The sequence below is a fragment of the Monopterus albus genome, unplaced genomic scaffold (assembly GCF_001952655.1).
Source record: "Monopterus albus unplaced genomic scaffold, M_albus_1.0 scaffold241.1, whole genome shotgun sequence".
In the NCBI taxonomy this organism is placed as follows: Eukaryota; Metazoa; Chordata; class Actinopteri; order Synbranchiformes; family Synbranchidae; genus Monopterus; species Monopterus albus.
The window spans coordinates 325,539-334,258 of record NW_018128121.1 but is presented as its reverse complement, the minus strand read 5'-3'; the positions used below and the strand labels follow the sequence as shown (position 1 = coordinate 334,258).

At 40.4% G+C, this 8,720-nt stretch overlaps 1 protein-coding gene across 2 annotated transcripts in view; it reads left to right on the top strand.

Moving 5' to 3' along the window:
* Positions 1 to 3,086: 3,086 nt before the first annotated feature.
* sox13 (SRY-box transcription factor 13) overlaps positions 3,087 to 8,720 on the top strand; it is a 52,426-nt gene continuing 46,792 nt past the window's right edge. For both annotated transcript variants that reach the window (XM_020620559.1, XM_020620558.1), the window contains exon 1: positions 3,087 to 3,464. The gene's annotated coding sequence lies outside the window, so the exon portion shown is untranslated. The remainder of the gene's footprint in view (positions 3,465 to 8,720) is intronic.

Sequence of the window (8,720 nt, the reverse complement as noted above, 5' to 3'; positions counted from 1 at the left end):
AGAAACTGATCAGAAACAAAGTGTTGTTATTAGCATACTGTATTTTTATGTTGTGAACTCTAATAAACATTGGATCAAGCCTTGATCAAATCACAATTCTCTACTTAGCAAGTCCTTTGACAGCAAAAACAAAGACATCAATGACGGTAGCGACTGTTTGATCCAATATATTCAGACACAACACAAGCAAATACAGAGTCCGAAACAAGAACAACTTTATTTTAAAAATTGTTTCCACATGTCCCAAAATGTAGCTGTTTCCAAAGATGCAACATATATAAAGTATGAAATGAAAGAGATATAATAACATATACAAACCAGAATATTTTCATTTGACGTAAAAATGCAACTATGATAACATGATTTAAGTTTGAATATGTCATGTAAAAAATACTGAATATTAGGTGTACCCTTTATGTAGTGCTGCCATAAGCTGTGTCTCAGTTCAAGGGCACATCATTTGAAGGGTGTGGTCAGCGAAGGTGTGGCCATTGTAACCATTGTAGACTATGGAGGCCGAACCATCAGCCAAATCAAAATGAGACTGTCTAGTCTACTGAAAATTTCCTATTTACGTTATCAGCTGTTCCTGCCCTTACCGCTGCACTGCAAAGTCTCACTCGCTAGCAACTCTGACAGCTGCTCTGTGCTCTGCCGGCACGCAAAGAACCTATGGATAAGGTGGGCTGTCAAGGATCCACTGGGTGGAGCCTTTATTACCTGGAGAAAGGACACATTTCTTGGCCACATTTGAAGGAGCCCTCAAAATGGGATGCTCTTGTTGTAGCACTGTGATGCCATCAGTCTTCAAATGCAGCCTTTGAAGGATATGTCTCCTGAATTGGGACACTGTTATAGAGAATGTGAGGGTATGACAGGCCATGTTGAATGCTGGGATGCGGGCACCATTTTGGGAGGGAGGTGCTGTGTTTACCTGTATACATTCTTGTTTTGTTTGGCTAAAAAGGTTGCTTATCATTTAGATCTCCCTTTACTGACTGAGGTCATTCACAATGGATAACCTTAGCTGACTGTAGCTTGTAGCCTACCTAGGCTTCCTTTTGACAGACTGAAAAATGACTCTGCACCCTGACCTCAGCTCTCGGTTCTGAAGCTAATGCTAGCTAGCAAAACACTGCATATGAATCAGTTTCCTGTCTGTGCTTAACCTCAACAATGAAGTGGATGTTTGGATGTAGCTGAAGCACTGCTATTGTATGTAGCTGTATGGGATACCATTTATTCTTTAAAATTATTTTATAGATGTATGTATTGTATATATGTATTATTGATAATGAGGGTGATGCTCCCAAAACGGCAAATTTACCAAAAATTCAACATGACGTTATATTCTTTAAAGTGTGTATACATTTGTTTTTTCTCGATTTCTATGGAATTTAAGTGGCAAAATCAAGAGATTAAAGACTAGTTTCATCCAAATTACACAAAAAAATATTTGAACCCATGTTGGTAATTTTTATTTGCTGAGGTTTTGAGATATTTGTTACTTTGTTGCAACATCAAATCAGTTGAGGTGAACTGGAACTTTGCTTGTGGTGTTCAAGGCATAAAACTATATTTGAAAAACTCAAGAGCATCTAGAGTTTTGCAAAACTTGGGTTACTCTGGATACAATCTTTCTTTCAAATGTCTTCATTACCAATACAAATTTTTTTAAAAAAATCCAAGGTCACAAAAAGAAATTGATGTCTGTGGGTTGCAGTAGTTTTCTTGTGCAAAGATACACTGCCGTTGGGTTTGTCCATTGATATTTATTTTGGCACTTTAACCAGCATAAATAAAAATCATCGTTGCAGTGCTGAGGAGGTTGAGGATGTTTTGGATGTTTTGAATATCTTAAAACCTTTGCAAATAAAACCAAAACAGTGTACAAAGAACAGAAACTGCTATTGGTAAATCAGAGAACTTTTTGGGGAAATTTGGTTGAAAAATTCCTTTAAGGGGTTAAAATTTGTTAGTGGAGATGAAGCTACTACTTGATTGACAGGAAACCAGCTGTGATCCTATTTGATGATTCATGAATTGTGTAAGGAATGTATTAAGTAAAATTGCAAAACATTTGCTAATTTGAGCATCTCTTTACATCGATGTTACCTGAATATCTGTAGGCTAGACAAAATAATTCAGCTTTACCAAGGCATCACCAAAGTAAAAAAAGATTAATGACAAATACAAATGTGCGATAATTCAGTGACACTGTCCACAACAAATATGGACCAATTTAAATATCCAAAGCCCATAAAACAACTGCAAAATGTAATATTTGTGGGAAAGTGCTCATGAAAAGGGGGAACAACAAGTCCTTTGTCTAAATACTTATCTATTATCCAACATGTTAAACTAAGAACCTGTGTTGTTGATAACTTGAGAAGGACAAGTGCTTGGCCTCAGCCTGCTGCCGGTGTAATGCCATATTCTTTGACCCATCAGATTCTGTGACCTGAAGCAGTGCAACAGTGAGCTTGCCCCAGTTAACATTAAGAACACTGTGCATGCAAAACACTGATTGTGTTATTAACATGATTAGAGACAGACAGATTCTTAAAAGTGTTTGTTCTATCTCCGTTACACACAACAGCTTACATTTGTTTTGTTACTGCACTGAGCAAAATAAAAGCAGTGCGATTTTGTAAACTCAAAAGTGACAAAATTCCAGTGAACCCCATCCTGTGGGGTGCATGACTGAAAGCGTGTGAAAAACAAATCATAAAATTATATTATACTTCCAAAGTGTGTGGCTACAGTCATCATTTGTTGGTAAAAAAAAGTTGATAATGTTTGATGCTGAAATTGCATTTTAATTTTTTTATAATGCACTCAATTTTACATATTAATTACTGATCTGATCCACATACCTTATTGTCTCTCAAAACAAGATACATGCTTACATCCTCTGTAATATGGCTCCCCTTTATGACAACTTTGTCAATGTAAAATTCAGTCTGTAAATCAGACTGACTTAACTGAAGTAAACTGAATGTTCTCTCTTCATTTCCACCACCTAGAAATCAGACCCTCTCCCTTTAAGTGGGAGGTGAGCGGCAGGGCGCTGCGAACGGTGACTGTTGGAAACCCAGAGCAGTAGATAGAAAGTCACTGGGAGCGAGGAATAAAGGGAGTGAGTAGGTGAGGGAGGGGGGAGGGAGGGAGTGAGTGAGAGAGTAAGGCTGCGCTCTCTGTCTCCAAAACATTTACGCACCGCAGCAGTATTCCGCCTCTCCGTGTCTGTACTCACCACCGTCATCGTACCAACATCCACCACTAAGCAGCTCTCTCCACTCTGAAGGACGAGGAGCAAAAGTCAGCACACGTACCGATCTCTCTGACCACCGTGTTTGCATGCGGTGAGCAATTAAAGCGGGAGAGGAAGAGGAGGAGGACGGAAGTTTTGTTTCTTGTTTTTTTCCCTTCCTCGTGGAGAGCTCAGGGCGCACCGGCGACTGGTGAGTGGAGGCTTGTTCCCATTTAGGCGTGAACACCATTGAAATGCTCTTTTTGTAAATATGTCTTTAAAAACCCTTTAGGAGCCTCTGCAGAAATTAGACGTGTTTGTGTCAGGCAGCGTTTGCTTTGAAAACTTTCAAAACTTCCCTAAATGCCAGGTATAGATTTCCAGTGTGTCATCTGTCAGCTTAAAGGAGTTGTAACATTTTATCCCATTCACGAATTAATGACTTCCAAAAATTCCCAGTTTTGCTTTTCCCCCATCGTAATTCACACAAATCATCAGTTTATTCTGACTTGCACTCCCCCACCCGCAACTTCACCTCTTTCACTGTGTCTTGTGAAATCTTTATTTTTTGCCCTGGATGTGCCAGAATGAGAGGCTGACAGCACAGCGCTACACTGCGCTGCATGGTTGGCAGCTTTCACAATTATACACCGGGGTGGGATGATGATGATGATGATGGCGATGAGGACGATGATGATGATGATGTCAGTTCTGCTGGTTGATGCAAATGAGCAGGTATCAGCAGGTTCGCCGAGAATAGGTACAGGTGTCAACATTTTACCAAAGGCTTCAACACCCTGCTGTTCGGTGCTGATCTGCTGAAGTTTAGGAGTTCAGCAGCATAATTAGAAGTTTATCAAGTTTCAGAATAATGTGAAGTAGTCCTTGTGCTCATATCTTTAAAAATAACATGGAGGGAGCATTGAAATAACAGCTGTCATTAATCTAGAAATGTAGTTTATTTAAGGCCGAGGGTTAAGTGTCATGCTGTATAGAACTAGTCATTTACTATATATAGTATATGAAGCATGGGAGCAGTGTAAGTGTGTAGGTCCCGGCCCAGGGTCCTTTGAGAGCATTCAGAGGTCCCCAACATGCAAGAACGCTCAGAAATAAGTGTCTCTGTGTGAGTACTGTGGCTTGGTAGAGCGGTTGTAGTTGAGGATACCCTCATTGTGAACTCTGGTTGCAGACGAAAAAGGCAGCAGGCCTGGGGCTAGTTCAGAGGTCTTAGTGCAGACGGCAAAGTGGGTAAAAGCTGGTGGGCACTCTGCCACAGCGGGGGACAAACCCAACAGTGAAGTTGTAGATGTGTGCTCATCTTTACAGTCGCTGGCTGCACACAAAGCTGTCTGTCAGTGGGGAGTCCCTGACCTTTCTTTCCATCAATCTCCTTCCTTTCCTCATTCGCTCTTCGCTCCCATCTTCACACCACCTGCTGCCACCACCACTCTTTTTCTGTTCTATTTTGTTCTTTTCTCTCTTTCCTTTGTTTTGGGCCAGTTAGAAGGACAGTTAATGCTGCATCTCTGTCTCCTGCAACTTGCCTGCACACACTGTGGTCGTGCTCTCTGACCTCCATGGTGTAGAGCAGGACCGAGCAGAATGAAAGTCAAGACTGACTGTCAACACTACTTTATGATGTGTACAGTGTAGCTCTCCTTCTCTCTATTGTCTGACACGCACACAAGATAATCTCCAGGAGTGGTTTGGCATTTCACCCTTTACTCTGCCTCCCCTCCCCCCTGTCTCTCTCTATTTTGGAGCTTTGTCTGCAGGTGAATGGGTTCATGTAGGACGAAAGGTGACCCAGGTGTTCAGTCTCCCTCTCTCCCTGCCGGTCGACTTGAGTGCTATCATGCCTTTCATCATAGCCATAGGAGATACTAGCGTCGGTTGGCAGGTGTCTGTTAAAGTCCTATATCTGGACGATTATACAGTTTAAATATTTTAATGCACTCTACAGTGTTCCAGTGCTGCACCTTGCTTGTTATTTTTACATACTGTGCATTAACATAGTGTTCGCATCAGACTTTTGAATTAGGTGCATTGCATTATATATGGTTTGTTTGTGTCTGATAATGTGTGTGTGTCTGTCTGTGTGCCTGGGTTTCCTACACATCAGATGTCTCCATAAGGGCAACAGAGCAGACAAAGGTTTTCTCTCTCCTCCTGACCTCTTGTATCCTCTGGACATTGTTCTCTGAGTCTCACTGAAGCATGGGTCCACAGAGAAACTCCACAATGGAGAATGATGATGTCTGTGCACCTGTGTGTGTGTGTGTGTGTGTGTGTGTGTGTGTGTGTGTGTGTGTACTCCTCAGCCTCTCCTGTAGCGCTGTGTGTGGCCTAGCTAATCATATAGAACAATGCAGGGTTCGGGGAACATTACACACTCAACGTGCTGGCAACTGACGGACTTCAGTCTGGTCAGCATCACCTGTCTACATCATTTACCGCATCTCATGCAACTTAGTTTGTTCCCTGCAAATTGAATAGCCATTAAACATATCCACTGAGTGTAGGGCTGGGCGATAATTCAAAAGTACTATTTACCAAATATCATAAATTTACTCTTATGTATTCGCTTTCCTTTATTTAACCTGAATATCAGTCTCAATTAGTCTAAGTATCAAATGCTACAAAAGAATTAGAATCAAATGTATTTGCAACCATTTTTAAGAGATTTTTTTTTAAATGAGCTTGAATTGACCAAATGGAATCTATCACAGTTTCAGGTTCTTCACATTGTTCTAAACTTTCTCCTCTCTCCAACATGTACCTGTAGAATGTTGTGAGACCACAGGTGAATGAAAATGTGGGTAAAATACGACCTACGCTTTGGTGTCAGCTACCCGTGTTTGTGCTCGATGCGTGCATTCACATTATTTTCTCATTTTATATAGTAATGTAATATGTTTCCAGTTCTTAAATCTCTTATTACTATCTAAACTTAAGTTGATGTTACTTTGGCTTTTTACACAGCAGTCTCAGAATTACTGCATTGTGATTATGGTTTCACTGAAAAATGGCAAAATTCTCTGGTTCCAGTTTAGCTTTGTGGACTCACGGTCGAACAAATTAAGTAATTTGAATAAGCCTTCTTTCACTCTGGGAAATCTACTGACTAATCAGTAAAGAAAGCAATCGGCAGCTGCAGCTGTATTTTAAGGACCTGAACACCTCCAGCTCGGACACTGTTCAGGTCCCACAGTAGTTAAATTGGTTATGCGCTCATTCTCACTCATAGTTGGTAAAAGTGCTTCTTTTTTTATTCTGTGCCTTAAAAAGTGTATCAATTGAGATATTCAGGTTAATTCTTTTCTACAGCCCTGATAAGTGAGGTCTATCACAATCAGATTCAGTGCCTCACAGTGTCCTCTTTTGCATTATTTAATAGCTTTCTCTCCTCATGTGGAGCCATTCTGACCTGTGAACATGTAGTCTTGAATTATTACATCTGTACATCTGTGGCATTTATCATTGTGCCTTAAGTGTAACTGCTAGGGAAATGGTGCTTTTCATCAGAACTGCCTGTGGTGAGAACTTCTTGGCCATTGTTTAAATGTCAAGATGCAGCTCATCATTAGTTTGAGGAAAACAGGGTGAGAAGGACTGGTAATTATCAGTGGTAAACATGTCAGGAGAAGTTGTTAGGATTCATCTTTCTGCGAGGGAAACACAAAGATGGAGTGGTCCTTTGATCCTGTTGCACCTTAACATCTCTCTTTATTCTTCACAGGGCTTTTTAAAGACACTTTCCATGTGTTGCTTTGGCAGAAGAAGAAAAAAGTAGCTGACTGTAAGAACGTCATAGGAAACACACACTTACATGCACACAAAGGACACAGTGGCTCACACTGGGTGGGTGATAAAGTGCAGGGCTTATACTTGTGATGGGTTACTCTCTTGAGACACCTAGAGACAACGGCAGCTGCGCACACACACACACAGCCCTGTAAGCATCTATACACACCTTCAAGGTAAGATTCCAACTTGACACGGAGCAGGCTCCTCTTTAACAAACCTCAAGAACATGAGAGAGATTTGTTTCTTGTGAGGCTTTTCATGTGTTTGTTTCTGAGCCAGATGCACGGTTAAAGCATCTGATGACTTGTGTGTGTAAAAGTAATAATGTACAGTATTGCTTAAGTTTTGGTTCCGTAAAGCTGAGGCTTAAACAAGGATCTCAAATAACAAGTTAGAGGATCCCATTCCGGATATGCAAAGTGCATTTACTTTCTGCCAGCTGCGCTTTCAGTGCACTCACTTGTCCGTGAATGCTGTAATAAGCTCATAATAACGCGCTAATGTACAGGAGTAAAGCTCGCGCTTTCAGCCGTGGCAGGCTATTTATCAACAGCTGTAAATCACTTTTAGAAGAAGAAAGAACGGAAGCAATCTTGAACACTGCTCTGTATTTCTCATGTCAATTTTGAGCAGCTTTTAATCCTTATGGCAGAAAAAAAAAAACAGCGCTTGAGTTTTCTGAACTTTCCCTGCACGCCTGAGTTGAATGCGTGTGTGTTCATTCAGCACGCGATGTCAGAATACAAGCTCCTACAGGACTAAGGTGTGTTTCAGTAAATATAGCACTGAGAGGGAAGCTTTTGTTTGGAAGTATGTGGTGTGTTCTAAGTTGTGATCTTTGTGAAAGGGCCATAACTGCAGGTTTCCTTTGTCTAACTGTTTGCATAATGCTAGTCACATAACGGCCCTGTATTGTTTGGCAGACGGGACCTGAATGAGCAAGTTTGTGTGCAACAATAACATACTGTAAAGCGTGTCTCTTATACTGGGAGCCTAACAGAGAGCTACGAATGAAAATGATATTGAAGATTTTCTGTTGTCATGATCAGGCCCGGCCCTAACCAATTTGGTGCCCTAGGGAAGATTTCAGGTGGCGCCCCGTTGCATCGCAGTAAATTCCACTGCTAGTGTATATACTCATAAGAAACGTAATAGCTTTGTCTTGGACATTCTTTTATTTAAATAAAGCAATTGCACATTCAAAATACTTAGAAAGAATTAAAGAAACAAATACAAAAAAATGAACTGAACATATGAAATACAATATAAATAGCTTACATAAAGTACCTATTAATACTCCCAAAATAAAAAGTGTAAACAAGTGACATTAACTTAAAAATACAATATAAATACGGCACTGTGCAAAATAAGATATTAAAGAAACGAGTAGGCACAAAAAAATACAAGGATTTAAATAAAAATAAAAAGATGATCTTACAAAGACCTCTAGTGGTGTTTTTGGTACTGCCGTAACTTAAAAACTACACCATCACCTCCTCAATCTCACATAACCTGCTACAGCTTTACTCTCCTGGTTTTTCTTGCAGCAAAGTCATCTACAACATCATCATATGACAACTGATTTGAGACCACATGGTTTATGCTTATAATGGCAAGTCCACTGAGACGTTCTTGCATCATAGTAGATCTCAGGTAA